Source organism: Chiloscyllium punctatum, chromosome 15 (assembly GCF_047496795.1).
Source record: "Chiloscyllium punctatum isolate Juve2018m chromosome 15, sChiPun1.3, whole genome shotgun sequence".
Taxonomy (NCBI): Eukaryota; Metazoa; Chordata; class Chondrichthyes; order Orectolobiformes; family Hemiscylliidae; genus Chiloscyllium; species Chiloscyllium punctatum.
Genome location: NC_092753.1, coordinates 18,408,407 through 18,423,485, shown reverse-complemented (window position 1 = coordinate 18,423,485; position 15,079 = coordinate 18,408,407). Strand labels below are relative to the sequence as shown.

The following is a 15,079-nucleotide window of genomic DNA, read 5'->3' as shown; positions in this document are numbered from 1 at the left end:
GTAAGGGCATGAGCAAGTGTTACCCTTCATGGTGTCGTGGGGGGATGAAGGTCGGGTCTGCAGGCAATGATAGTCTCCAGCTGAGAGTCGTGAGAACCCGGAATCAGTGTGTGTGGGGGGGGCGGGGGGGACTGTGTGTGTGTATATGTGTGTGTGTGTGTGTGTGTGTCTGCGTGTGTGGGTGCATGCGTGTGTGTGTGGCTGCATGTGTGTGTGTGTGGGTGCATGTGTGGGTGTGTGTGGCTGTGTGTGTGTGTGTCTGTGTGTGTGTGTATGCATGTAGGGATATGCGGGTGTGTGAGTGTGTGTGTGTAGGTGCATGTGTGTGAGTGTACTGGGGTATCAATTTGTGAGAATGTGCGTGAGTGGCTGTGAATGTGGAAGTGTTTGAGTGAGTTTATGAGAGAGAGCTTGTGTTTGAGAGAGGGTATGCATGTGTGTGTGGGTCGGTAGGAGTGTGCTTTTGTGTGTGTACGTGTACTTGTGTAGTGTCCGTGAAATAGTATACAGTGCAGTGTTGTCACGTGTCGTGTGACATGAACCAAAGTGCCCAGTTAAAGTCATCCCCATGGGTACCGAACTTGACTATCAGCCTCTGCTTGGCCACTTTGCATTGTTGGCTGTCCCATAGTCTGCCTTGGAGGATTGTCACCCAGGGGTCCGAGACCGAAAGGCACAGAGCGCTGAAGTGCTCTCCGACTGGGAGGCTAGAACCAGTCTGACTCAAGATTGGGACACAGACAGACTTTAACCTCACACCTTTAATGCATTGTCTGAGCTGAGATGGCATCTCTTGTTAGACAACCTGAAGTTATCTCGACAACGTAACTTTGAAAAGGTTCTGAGGTTCTTATATTAAAGAACGGAAACTAGTAAACCCATTATAAAAGATGAAAGGCTTAACCTAAATGTGTTTAATATATCATTTCAGCTGCATTAAACTGTAATCCTTTTGCTATAAATACTGCGTCTTATGGTCCTTCTTATCATCAGGTTGATCTACATCGGATACACTCCATCCATTCTTTATCCTTCAAAGAAAATCAGTCACCTTCATCAGACACTACCTTCCCTTAACAAATCCATGATGACGATCTCGGATGATGACGTGGAGGAGCCTGTGGTGGACTGGGGAGGACAAAGTTCAAAATCACACAATACCAGGTTATCGTCCAAGTAGCTTTCGGAGCACTCCTAAAACTAGTGCTTCCAAGTAAAGCTGTTGGACTGTAATCTGGTGTTGTGTGATTTTTAACTTTATCCTGGATTAAACTTTCACTCACTGTGTGGTCACTTCTATCATCTCTCAGAGTTTTATCGAATCATTTTCTCATACTGGAAATATAAAAGCAGCTGGTGTCCACTCCTCCTATTTCTGACCTGCACCTAAAACAATAACATCACCGATTCGATATGAGAAATAACGTTGTTTGGATATTTGTGAACTGTCCACCCACATTTCACTTGATATTAGGCTGTAGTTCACAAAAAACAAAATGAGAGTAATGTTGAAATGAGTGAAATCCGGAAACATTTCTTTCGAAATAAGATGGAAAACCAAGGAATTCTGCCATGACTCGTGTTTCTTTGAACCGTGTTCGACTTGACTCCTTAATCCTCCTGGGGACATCCTCAACTTCAAAGTTGTGTCTGCACTCCAGAGGTCTGGCAGACTCAATGTGATGTGCAGACGGAGCTGTTTCATTCCCACTGAATCGATCGGCTCTTTTGGTTGTGGAGTGGTGTTAAAATGCACTGCTTGCGATGGCCGGGAATCGAACCCGGGTCAACTGCTTGAAAGGCAGCTATGCTCACCACTATACCACCATCGCTACAGGCTGAAGCGCTCTAGAAATCAGCTGATGTGCCATAATAGTTCTTGAATCGAAATTTCGTTGTTGTTTTGTTGGAAATTTTGCAGTGAAATATTAGAATTGAGAAGTCATCAAAGACCGAGTTTTACTGAGTGGATCGGTCTCCTGATGCCCCGCCTCACTTTTTAATACACACAAAGCAGCATTTCGGATTTCTCATCATCTGAAATCAATCAATAACAGAAATAGCACGAAAATCCCAGGGCAACCCTGGAACGATCACACAATTAAAACTTGTCAAGTTCTCAGAAAGGTTCACCGGACCGAAACGTGAACTCTGATTTCTCTTCATACAGCTTTACCACCGACTTCGGGTTTGGTTTCTGATTTACAGCGTAGACATAGTCATCGAGATAGAGATGTGCAGCTCGGAAACAGACCCTTCGGTCCAACCTGCCCATGCCGACCAGATATCCCAACCCAATCTAGTCCCACCTGCCAGCACCCGGCCCATATCCTTCCAAACCCTTCCTATTCATATACCCATCCAAATGCCTGGAAAATGTTGCAATTGTACCAGCCTCCGCCACTTCCTCTGGCAGCTCATTCCACACACGTACCACCCTCTGGATGAAAGCGTTGACCCTTTGGTCGCTTTTATATCTTTCGCCTCTCACACTAAACCTATGCCCTCTAGTTCTGGACTCCCCGACCCCAGGGAAAAGACTTTGTCTATTTATCCTATCCATGCCCCACGTAATTCTGCAGTTCTTTCAGTTTCTAAAACTTCTCAAGAGTTTTCTTAGAAAACAAAAACGGCAAAAACAGAGGAACCATTAGACTGAGGCCACGCTGCAGTAATTGTGGAGAGGAGGGAATTCCGGGTAACAGTTCGGGAAGCAGAACCCTCTCGAGGAATATGTATTAATTTGAAGTTCGATCCCGTTGATAGATTTGCAGGTTTCTCTTTTACTTTGTAGAAGAGGGGGAGGTGTCAGTCAGCAGTAAGGGGTTTTCACAGGAGGGCATGATTTGGAGATGCCAGTGTTGGACTGGGGTATAGCAAGTTAAAAATCACACAACACCAGGTTATAGACCAACAGGTTTAATTGGAAGCACTAGCTTTCGGAGCGCTGCTCCTTCATCAGGTGGTTGTCCGCAATCTAGAGCTTCCAATTAAATCTGTTGGACTATAACCTGGTGTTGTGTGATGTTTAACTTCACAGCAAGGGGTAGTCATGGGCAGCTGTTTAGTGAAGGTCGCTTCCACTGATGTGGGAAGGCAGTGCACGCAAAACCCTCCCTGCCCTAGATAGGTAACCTGAACCAAGATGGGCTTTCCAAGGTCAGGGGGTGCAGAGTGCTGAGGCCGCTGTCATCATTTAGTTCCCATGGGTCCCAAGTCCTTGGGATGCCGTGGCGCCTTAATGATGAATGGGATTGTGTGCAACCGAGACAGGGTCGTGGCAGAACAGTGTCGAGAGTGTGTTGCTGGAAACGCACAGCAGGGAAATCGATGTTTCGGGCTCCAGCATCTACAGACCTCCCTGTCTCCGAGCAGAACAGTGTTATCCGCTCAGGTTTAAGCAGAACGTCCGCAGCTACTCCTGCGGTTCCAACGAAACACAAAGCGCTATCCGGGAAGGCAAACGTAGGGGGTGGGGTCAGCAAGCACAGCGTAGGGTGATCCCGGTTCGTGAGCGGAAAAAGAAAACGTAGTGCGGTGAAATTGACATAGGAAGTGAAATTGACAAAGGACGTGAAATTGACATTGTCAGAGCAAACCTGCGCAGGAAGGAGGTAGAGCGTCATGGAGGGGCGGTGGGCAAGATGGAAAGGACGGGGTCAAGGGAGGGCACAGACGGCTGTGTAAGGGCATGAGCAAGTGTTACCCTTCATGGTGTCGTGGGGGGATGAAGGTCGGGTCTGCAGGCAATGATAGTCTCCAGCTGAGAGTCGTGAGAACCCGGAATCAGTGTGTGTGGGGGGGGCGGGGGGGACTGTGTGTGTGTATATGTGTGTGTGTGTGTGTGTGTGTCTGCGTGTGTGGGTGCATGCGTGTGTGTGTGGCTGCATGTGTGTGTGTGTGGGTGCATGTGTGGGTGTGTGTGGCTGTGTGTGTGTGTGTCTGTGTGTGTGTGTATGCATGTAGGGATATGCGGGTGTGTGAGTGTGTGTGTGTAGGTGCATGTGTGTGAGTGTACTGGGGTATCAATTTGTGAGAATGTGCGTGAGTGGCTGTGAATGTGGAAGTGTTTGAGTGAGTTTATGAGAGAGAGCTTGTGTTTGAGAGAGGGTATGCATGTGTGTGTGGGTCGGTAGGAGTGTGCTTTTGTTTGTGTACGTGTACTTGTGTAGTGTCCGTGAAATAGTATACAGTGCAGTGTTGTCACGTGTCGTGTGACATGAACCAAAGTGCCCAGTTAAAGTCATCCCCATGGGTACCGAACTTGACTATCAGCCTCTGCTTGGCCACTTTGCATTGTTGGCTGTCCCATAGTCTGCCTTGGAGGATTGTCACCCAGGGGTCCGAGACCGAAAGGCACAGAGCGCTGAAGTGCTCTCCGACTGGGAGGCTAGAACCAGTCTGACTCAAGATTGGGACACAGACAGACTTTAACCTCACACCTTTAATGCATTGTCTGAGCTGAGATGGCATCTCTTGTTAGACAACCTGAAGTTATCTCGACAACGTAACTTTGAAAAGGTTCTGAGGTTCTTATATTAAAGAACGGAAACTAGTAAACCCATTATAAAAGATGAAAGGCTTAACCTAAATGTGTTTAATATATCATTTCAGCTGCATTAAACTGTAATCCTTTTGCTATAAATACTGCGTCTTATGGTCCTTCTTATCATCAGGTTGATCTACATCGGATACACTCCATCCATTCTTTATCCTTCAAAGAAAATCAGTCACCTTCATCAGACACTACCTTCCCTTAACAAATCCATGATGACGATCTCGGATGATGACGTGGAGGAGCCTGTGGTGGACTGGGGAGGACAAAGTTCAAAATCACACAATACCAGGTTATCGTCCAAGTAGCTTTCGGAGCACTCCTAAAACTAGTGCTTCCAAGTAAAGCTGTTGGACTGTAATCTGGTGTTGTGTGATTTTTAACTTTATCCTGGATTAAACTTTCACTCACTGTGTGGTCACTTCTATCATCTCTCAGAGTTTTATCGAATCATTTTCTCATACTGGAAATATAAAAGCAGCTGGTGTCCACTCCTCCTATTTCTGACCTGCACCTAAAACAATAACATCACCGATTCGATATGAGAAATAACGTTGTTTGGATATTTGTGAACTGTCCACCCACATTTCACTTGATATTAGGCTGTAGTTCACAAAAAACAAAATGAGAGTAATGTTGAAATGAGTGAAATCCGGAAACATTTCTTTCGAAATAAGATGGAAAACCAAGGAATTCTGCCATGACTCGTGTTTCTTTGAACCGTGTTCGACTTGACTCCTTAATCCTCCTGGGGACATCCTCAACTTCAAAGTTGTGTCTGCACTCCAGAGGTCTGGCAGACTCAATGTGATGTGCAGACGGAGCTGTTTCATTCCCACTGAATCGATCGGCTCTTTTGGTTGTGGAGTGGTGTTAAAATGCACTGCTTGCGATGGCCGGGAATCGAACCCGGGTCAACTGCTTGGAAGGCAGCTATGCTCACCACTATACCACCATCGCTACAGGCTTAAGCGCTCTAGAAATCAGCTGATGTGCCATAATAGTTCTTGACTCGAAATTTCGTTGTTGTTTTGTTGGAAATTTTGCAGTGAAATATTAGAATTGAGAAGTCATCAAAGACCGGGTTTTACTGAGTGGATCGGTCTCCTGATGCCCCGCCTCACTTTTTAATACACACAAAGCAGCATTTCGGATTTCTCATCATCTGAAATCAATCAATAACAGAAATAGCACGAAAATCCCAGGGCAACCCTGGAACGATCACACAATTAAAACTTGTCAAGTTCTCAGAAAGGTTCACCGGACCGAAACGTGAACTCTGATTTCTCTTCATACAGCTTTACCACCGACTTCGGGTTTGGTTTCTGATTTACAGCGTAGACATAGTCATCGAGATAGAGATGTGCAGCTCGGAAACAGACCCTTCGGTCCAACCTGCCCATGCCGACCAGATATCCCAACCCAATCTAGTCCCACCTGCCAGCACCCGGCCCATATCCTTCCAAACCCTTCCTATTCATATACCCATCCAAATGCCTGGAAAATGTTGCAATTGTACCAGCCTCCGCCACTTCCTCTGGCAGCTCATTCCACACACGTACCACCCTCTGGATGAAAGCGTTGACCCTTTGGTCGCTTTTATATCTTTCGCCTCTCACACTAAACCTATGCCCTCTAGTTCTGGACTCCCCGACCCCAGGGAAAAGACTTTGTCTATTTATCCTATCCATGCCCCACGTAATTCTGCAGTTCTTTCAGTTTCTAAAACTTCTCAAGAGTTTTCTTAGAAAACAAAAACGGCAAAAACAGAGGAACCATTAGACTGAGGCCACGCTGCAGTAATTGTGGAGAGGAGGGAATTCCGGGTAACAGTTCGGGAAGCAGAACCCTCTCGAGGAATATGTATTAATTTGAAGTTCGATCCCGTTGATAGATTTGCAGGTTTCTCTTTTACTTTGTAGAAGAGGGGGAGGTGTCAGTCAGCAGTAAGGGGTTTTCACAGGAGGGCATGATTTGGAGATGCCAGTGTTGGACTGGGGTATAGAAAGTTAAAAATCACACAACACCAGGTTATAGACCAACAGGTTTAATTGGAAGCACTAGCTTTCGGAGCGCTGCTCCTTCATCAGGTGGTTGTCCGCAATCTAGAGCTTCCAATTAAATCTGTTGGACTATAACCTGGTGTTGTGTGATGTTTAACTTCACAGCAAGGGGTAGTCATGGGCAGCTGTTTAGTGAAGGTCGCTTCCACTGATGTGGGAAGGCAGTGCACGCAAAACCCTCCCTGCCCTAGATAGGTAACCTGAACCAAGATGGGCTTTCCAAGGTCAGGGGGTGCAGAGTGCTGAGGCCGCTGTCATCATTTAGTTCCCATGGGTCCCAAGTCCTTGGGATGCCGTGGCGCCTTAATGATGAATGGGATTGTGTGCAACCGAGACAGGGTCGTGGCAGAACAGTGTCGAGAGTGTGTTGCTGGAAACGCACAGCAGGGAAATCGATGTTTCGGGCTCCAGCATCTACAGACCTCCCTGTCTCCGAGCAGAACAGTGTTATCCGCTCAGGTTTAAGCAGAACGTCCGCAGCTACTCCTGCGGTTCCAACGAAACACAAAGCGCTATCCGGGAAGGCAAACGTAGGGGGTGGGGTCAGCAAGCACAGCGTAGGGTGATCCCGGTTCGTGAGGGGAAAAAGAAAACGTAGTGCGGTGAAATTGACATAGGAAGTGAAATTGACAAAGGACGTGAAATTGACATTGTCAGAGCAAACCTGCGCAGGAAGGAGGTAGAGCGTCATGGAGGGGCGGTGGGCAAGATGGAAAGGACGGGGTCAAGGGAGGGCACAGACGGCTGTGTAAGGGCATGAGCAAGTGTTACCCTTCATGGTGTCGTGGGGGGATGAAGGTCGGGTCTGCAGGCAATGATAGTCTCCAGCTGAGAGTCGTGAGAACCCGGAATCAGTGTGTGTGGGGGGGGGGGGGCGGGGGGGACTGTGTGTGTGTGTGTGTGTATATGTGTGTGTGTGTGTGTGTGTGTGTCTGCGTGTGTGGGTGCATGCGTGTGTGTGTGGCTGCATGTGTGTGTGTGTGGGTGCATGTGTGGGTGTGTGTGGCTGTGTGTGTGTGTGTCTGTGTGTGTGTGTATGCATGTAGGGATATGCGGGTGTGTGAGAGTGTGTGTAGGTGCATGTGTGTGAGTGTACTGGGGTATCAATTTGTGAGAATGTGCGTGAGTGGCTGTGAATGTGGAAGTGTTTGAGTGAGTTTATGAGAGAGAGCTTGTGTTTGAGAGAGGGTATGCATGTGTGTGTGGGTTGGTAGGAGTGTGCTTTTGTGTGTGTGCGTGTACTTGTGTAGTGTCCGTGAAATAGTATACAGTGCAGTGTTGTCACGTGTCGTGTGACATGAACCAAAGTGCCCAGTTAAAGTCATCCCCATGGGTACCGAACTTGACTATCAGCCTCTGCTTGGCCACTTTGCATTGTTGGCTGTCCCATAGTCTGCCTTGGAGGATTGTCACCCAGGGGTCCGAGACCGAAAGGCACAGAGCGCTGAAGTGCTCTCCGACTGGGAGGCTAGAACCAGTCTGACTCAAGATTGGGACACAGACAGACTTTAACCTCACACCTTTAATGCATTGTCTGAGCTGAGATGGCATCTCTTGTTAGACAACCTGAAGTTATCTCGACAACGTAACTTTGAAAAGGTTCTGAGGTTCTTATATTAAAGAACGGAAACTAGTAAACCCATTATAAAAGATGAAAGGCTTAACCTAAATGTGTTTAATATATCATTTCAGCTGCATTAAACTGTAATCCTTTTGCTATAAATACTGCGTCTTATGGTCCTTCTTATCATCAGGTTGATCTACATCGGATACACTCCATCCATTCTTTATCCTTCAAAGAAAATCAGTCACCTTCATCAGACACTACCTTCCCTTAACAAATCCATGATGACGATCTCGGATGATGACGTGGAGGAGCCTGTGGTGGACTGGGGAGGACAAAGTTCAAAATCACACAATACCAGGTTATCGTCCAAGTAGCTTTCGGAGCACTCCTAAAACTAGTGCTTCCAAGTAAAGCTGTTGGACTGTAATCTGGTGTTGTGTGATTTTTAACTTTATCCTGGATTAAACTTTCACTCACTGTGTGGTCACTTCTATCATCTCTCAGAGTTTTATCGAATCATTTTCTCATACTGGAAATATAAAAGCAGCTGGTGTCCACTCCTCCTATTTCTGACCTGCACCTAAAACAATAACATCACCGATTCGATATGAGAAATAACGTTGTTTGGATATTTGTGAACTGTCCACCCACATTTCACTTGATATTAGGCTGTAGTTCACAAAAAACAAAATGAGAGTAATGTTGAAATGAGTGAAATCCGGAAACATTTCTTTCGAAATAAGATGGAAAACCAAGGAATTCTGCCATGACTCGTGTTTCTTTGAACCGTGTTCGACTTGACTCCTTAATCCTCCTGGGGACATCCTCAACTTCAAAGTTGTGTCTGCACTCCAGAGGTCTGGCAGACTCAATGTGATGTGCAGACGGAGCTGTTTCATTCCCACTGAATCGATCGGCTCTTTTGGTTGTGGAGTGGTGTTAAAATGCACTGCTTGCGATGGCCGGGAATCGAACCCGGGTCAACTGCTTGGAAGGCAGCTATGCTCACCACTATACCACCATCGCTACAGGCTTAAGCGCTCTAGAAATCAGCTGATGTGCCATAATAGTTCTTGACTCGAAATTTCGTTGTTGTTTTGTTGGAAATTTTGCAGTGAAATATTAGAATTGAGAAGTCATCAAAGACCGGGTTTTACTGAGTGGATCGGTCTCCTGATGCCCCGCCTCACTTTTTAATACACACAAAGCAGCATTTCGGATTTCTCATCATCTGAAATCAATCAATAACAGAAATAGCACGAAAATCCCAGGGCAACCCTGGAACGATCACACAATTAAAACTTGTCAAGTTCTCAGAAAGGTTCACCGGACCGAAACGTGAACTCTGATTTCTCTTCATACAGCTTTACCACCGACTTCGGGTTTGGTTTCTGATTTACAGCGTAGACATAGTCATCGAGATAGAGATGTGCAGCTCGGAAACAGACCCTTCGGTCCAACCTGCCCATGCCGACCAGATATCCCAACCCAATCTAGTCCCACCTGCCAGCACCCGGCCCATATCCTTCCAAACCCTTCCTATTCATATACCCATCCAAATGCCTGGAAAATGTTGCAATTGTACCAGCCTCCGCCACTTCCTCTGGCAGCTCATTCCACACACGTACCACCCTCTGGATGAAAGCGTTGACCCTTTGGTCGCTTTTATATCTTTCGCCTCTCACACTAAACCTATGCCCTCTAGTTCTGGACTCCCCGACCCCAGGGAAAAGACTTTGTCTATTTATCCTATCCATGCCCCACGTAATTCTGCAGTTCTTTCAGTTTCTAAAACTTCTCAAGAGTTTTCTTAGAAAACAAAAACGGCAAAAACAGAGGAACCATTAGACTGAGGCCACGCTGCAGTAATTGTGGAGAGGAGGGAATTCCGGGTAACAGTTCGGGAAGCAGAACCCTCTCGAGGAATATGTATTAATTTGAAGTTCGATCCCGTTGATAGATTTGCAGGTTTCTCTTTTACTTTGTAGAAGAGGGGGAGGTGTCAGTCAGCAGTAAGGGGTTTTCACAGGAGGGCATGATTTGGAGATGCCAGTGTTGGACTGGGGTATAGAAAGTTAAAAATCACACAACACCAGGTTATAGACCAACAGGTTTAATTGGAAGCACTAGCTTTCGGAGCGCTGCTCCTTCATCAGGTGGTTGTCCGAAATCTAGAGCTTCCAATTAAATCTGTTGGACTATAACCTGGTGTTGTGTGATGTTTAACTTCACAGCAAGGGGTAGTCATGGGCAGCTGTTTAGTGAAGGTCGCTTCCACTGATGTGGGAAGGCAGTGCACGCAAAACCCTCCCTGCCCTAGATAGGTAACCTGAACCAAGATGGGCTTTCCAAGGTCAGGGGGTGCAGAGTGCTGAGGCCGCTGTCATCATTTAGTTCCCATGGGTCCCAAGTCCTTGGGATGCCGTGGCGCCTTAATGATGAATGGGATTGTGTGCAACCGAGACAGGGTCGTGGCAGAACAGTGTCGAGAGTGTGTTGCTGGAAACGCACAGCAGGGAAATCGATGTTTCGGGCTCCAGCATCTACAGACCTCCCTGTCTCCGAGCAGAACAGTGTTATCCGCTCAGGTTTAAGCAGAACGTCCGCAGCTACTCCTGTGGTTCCAACGAAACACAAAGCGCTATCCGGGAAGGCAAACGTAGGGGGTGGGGTCAGCAAGCACAGCGTAGGGTGATCCCGGTTCGTGAGCGGAAAAAGAAAACGTAGTGCGGTGAAATTGACATAGGAAGTGAAATTGACAAAGGACGTGAAATTGACATTGTCAGAGCAAACCTGCGCAGGAAGGAGGTAGAGCGTCATGGAGGGGCGGTGGGCAAGATGGAAAGGACGGGGTCAAGGGAGGGCACAGACGGCTGTGTAAGGGCATGAGCAAGTGTTACCCTTCATGGTGTCGTGGGGGGATGAAGGTCGGGTCTGCAGGCAATGATAGTCTCCAGCTGAGAGTCGTGAAAACCCGGAATCAGTGTGTGTGGGGGGGGGCGGGGGGGACTGTGTGTGTGTGTGTGTGTGTGTGTGTATGTGTCTGCGTGTGTGGGTGCATGCGTGTGTGTGTGGCTGCATGTGTGTGTGTGTGGGTGCATGTGTGGGTGTGTGTGGCTGTGTGTGTGTGTGTCTGTGTGTGTGTGTATGCATGTAGGGATATGCGGGTGTGTGAGAGTGTGTGTAGGTGCATGTGTGTGAGTGTACTGGGGTATCAATTTGTGAGAATGTGCGTGAGTGGCTGTGAATGTGGAAGTGTTTGAGTGAGTTTATGAGAGAGAGCTTGTGTTTGAGAGAGGGTATGCATGTGTGTGTGGGTCGGTAGGAGTGTGCTTTTGTGTGTGTGCGTGTACTTGTGTAGTGTCCGTGAAATAGTATACAGTGCAGTGTTGTCACGTGTCGTGTGACATGAACCAAAGTGCCCAGTTAAAGTCATCCCCATGGGTACCGAACTTGACTATCAGCCTCTGCTTGGCCACTTTGCATTGTTGGCTGTCCCATAGTCTGCCTTGGAGGATTGTCACCCAGGGGTCCGAGACCGAAAGGCACAGAGCGCTGAAGTGCTCTCCGACTGGGAGGCTAGAACCAGTCTGACTCAAGATTGGGACACAGACAGACTTTAACCTCACACCTTTAATGCATTGTCTGAGCTGAGATGGCATCTCTTGTTAGACAACCTGAAGTTATCTCGACAACGTAACTTTGAAAAGGTTCTGAGGTTCTTATATTAAAGAACGGAAACTAGTAAACCCATTATAAAAGATGAAAGGCTTAACCTAAATGTGTTTAATATATCATTTCAGCTGCATTAAACTGTAATCCTTTTGCTATAAATACTGCGTCTTATGGTCCTTCTTATCATCAGGTTGATCTACATCGGATACACTCCATCCATTCTTTATCCTTCAAAGAAAATCAGTCACCTTCATCAGACACTACCTTCCCTTAACAAATCCATGATGACGATCTCGGATGATGACGTGGAGGAGCCTGTGGTGGACTGGGGAGGACAAAGTTCAAAATCACACAATACCAGGTTATCGTCCAAGTAGCTTTCGGAGCACTCCTAAAACTAGTGCTTCCAAGTAAAGCTGTTGGACTGTAATCTGGTGTTGTGTGATTTTTAACTTTATCCTGGATTAAACTTTCACTCACTGTGTGGTCACTTCTATCATCTCTCAGAGTTTTATCGAATCATTTTCTCATACTGGAAATATAAAAGCAGCTGGTGTCCACTCCTCCTATTTCTGACCTGCACCTAAAACAATAACATCACCGATTCGATATGAGAAATAACGTTGTTTGGATATTTGTGAACTGTCCACCCACATTTCACTTGATATTAGGCTGTAGTTCACAAAAAACAAAATGAGAGTAATGTTGAAATGAGTGAAATCCGGAAACATTTCTTTCGAAATAAGATGGAAAACCAAGGAATTCTGCCATGACTCGTGTTTCTTTGAACCGTGTTCGACTTGACTCCTTAATCCTCCTGGGGACATCCTCAACTTCAAAGTTGTGTCTGCACTCCAGAGGTCTGGCAGACTCAATGTGATGTGCAGACGGAGCTGTTTCATTCCCACTGAATCGATCGGCTCTTTTGGTTGTGGAGTGGTGTTAAAATGCACTGCTTGCGACGGCCGGGAATCGAACCCGGGTCAACTGCTTGGAAGGCAGCTATGCTCACCACTATACCACCATCGCTACAGGCTAAAGCGCTCTAGAAATCAGCTGATGTGCCATAATAGTTCTTGACTCGAAATTTCGTTGTTGTTTTGTTGGAAATTTTGCAGTGAAATATTAGAATTGAGAAGTCATCAAAGACCGGGTTTTACTGAGTGGATCGGTCTCCTGATGCCCCGCCTCACTTTTTAATACACACAAAGCAGCATTTCGGATTTCTCATCATCTGAAATCAATCAATAACAGAAATAGCACGAAAATCCCAGGGCAACCCTGGAACGATCACACAATTAAAACTTGTCAAGTTCTCAGAAAGGTTCACCGGACCGAAACGTGAACTCTGATTTCTCTTCATACAGCTTTACCACCGACTTCGGGTTTGGTTTCTGATTTACAGCGTAGACATAGTCATCGAGATAGAGATGTGCAGCTCGGAAACAGACCCTTCGGTCCAACCTGCCCATGCCGACCAGATATCCCAACCCAATCTAGTCCCACCTGCCAGCACCCGGCCCATATCCTTCCAAACCCTTCCTATTCATATACCCATCCAAATGCCTGGAAAATGTTGCAATTGTACCAGCCTCCGCCACTTCCTCTGGCAGCTCATTCCACACACGTACCACCCTCTGGATGAAAGCGTTGACCCTTTGGTCGCTTTTATATCTTTCGCCTCTCACACTAAACCTATGCCCTCTAGTTCTGGACTCCCCGACCCCAGGGAAAAGACTTTGTCTATTTATCCTATCCATGCCCCACGTAATTCTGCAGTTCTTTCAGTTTCTAAAACTTCTCAAGAGTTTTCTTAGAAAACAAAAACGGCAAAAACAGAGGAACCATTAGACTGAGGCCACGCTGCAGTAATTGTGGAGAGGAGGGAATTCCGGGTAACAGTTCGGGAAGCAGAACCCTCTCGAGGAATATGTATTAATTTGAAGTTCGATCCCGTTGATAGATTTGCAGGTTTCTCTTTTACTTTGTAGAAGAGGGGGAGGTGTCAGTCAGCAGTAAGGGGTTTTCACAGGAGGGCATGATTTGGAGATGCCAGTGTTGGACTGGGGTATAGAAAGTTAAAAATCACACAACACCAGGTTATAGACCAACAGGTTTAATTGGAAGCACTAGCTTTCGGAGCGCTGCTCCTTCATCAGGTGGTTGTCCGCAATCTAGAGCTTCCAATTAAATCTGTTGGACTATAACCTGGTGTTGTGTGATGTTTAACTTCACAGCAAGGGGTAGTCATGGGCAGCTGTTTAGTGAAGGTCGCTTCCACTGATGTGGGAAGGCAGTGCACGCAAAACCCTCCCTGCCCTAGATAGGTAACCTGAACCAAGATGGGCTTTCCAAGGTCAGGGGGTGCAGAGTGCTGAGGCCGCTGTCATCATTTAGTTCCCATGGGTCCCAAGTCCTTGGGATGCCGTGGCGCCTTAATGATGAATGGGATTGTGTGCAACCGAGACAGGGTCGTGGCAGAACAGTGTCGAGAGTGTGTTGCTGGAAACGCACAGCAGGGAAATCGATGTTTCGGGCTCCAGCATCTACAGACCTCCCTGTCTCCGAGCAGAACAGTGTTATCCGCTCAGGTTTAAGCAGAACGTCCGCAGCTACTCCTGCGGTTCCAACGAAACACAAAGCGCTATCCGGGAAGGCAAACGTAGGGGGTGGGGTCAGCAAGCACAGCGTAGGGTGATCCCGGTTCGTGAGGGGAAAAAGAAAACGTAGTGCGGTGAAATTGACATAGGAAGTGAAATTGACAAAGGACGTGAAATTGACATTGTCAGAGCAAACCTGCGCAGGAAGGAGGTAGAGCGTCATGGAGGGGCGGTGGGCAAGATGGAAAGGACGGGGTCAAGGGAGGGCACAGACGGCTGTGTAAGGGCATGAGCAAGTGTTACCCTTCATGGTGTCGTGGGGGGATGAAGGTCGGGTCTGCAGGCAATGATAGTCTCCAGCTGAGAGTCGTGAGAACCCGGAATCAGTGTGTGTGGGGGGGGGGGGCGGGGGGGACTGTGTGTGTGTGTGTGTGTGTATATGTGTGTGTGTGTGTGTGTGTGTCTGCGTGTGTGGGTGCATGCGTGTGTGTGTGGCTGCATGTGTGTGTGTGTGGGTGCATGTGTGGGTGTGTGTGGCTGTGTGTGTGTGTGTCTGTGTGTGTGTGTATGCATGTAGCGATATGCGGGTGTGTGAGAGTGTGTGTAGGTGCATGTGTGT

General features: G+C 47.2%; 4 non-coding genes across 4 annotated transcripts; all 4 read right to left on the bottom strand.

Moving 5' to 3' along the window:
* Positions 1-1,760: 1,760 nt before the first annotated feature.
* Positions 1,761-1,832, bottom strand: trnae-uuc (transfer RNA glutamic acid (anticodon UUC)). Its single transcript has one exon. It is a non-coding gene; the product is annotated as a tRNA-Glu (tRNA).
* A 3,611-nt stretch (positions 1,833-5,443) lies between these two features.
* On the bottom strand, positions 5,444-5,515 carry trnag-ucc (transfer RNA glycine (anticodon UCC)). The gene has a single exon. It is a non-coding gene; the product is annotated as a tRNA-Gly (tRNA).
* A 3,624-nt stretch (positions 5,516-9,139) lies between these two features.
* Positions 9,140-9,211, bottom strand: trnag-ucc (transfer RNA glycine (anticodon UCC)). The gene has a single exon. It is a non-coding gene; the product is annotated as a tRNA-Gly (tRNA).
* A 3,606-nt stretch (positions 9,212-12,817) lies between these two features.
* trnag-ucc (transfer RNA glycine (anticodon UCC)) lies at positions 12,818-12,889 on the bottom strand. The gene has a single exon. It is a non-coding gene; the product is annotated as a tRNA-Gly (tRNA).
* Between the last annotated feature and the right edge of the window lie 2,190 nt (positions 12,890-15,079).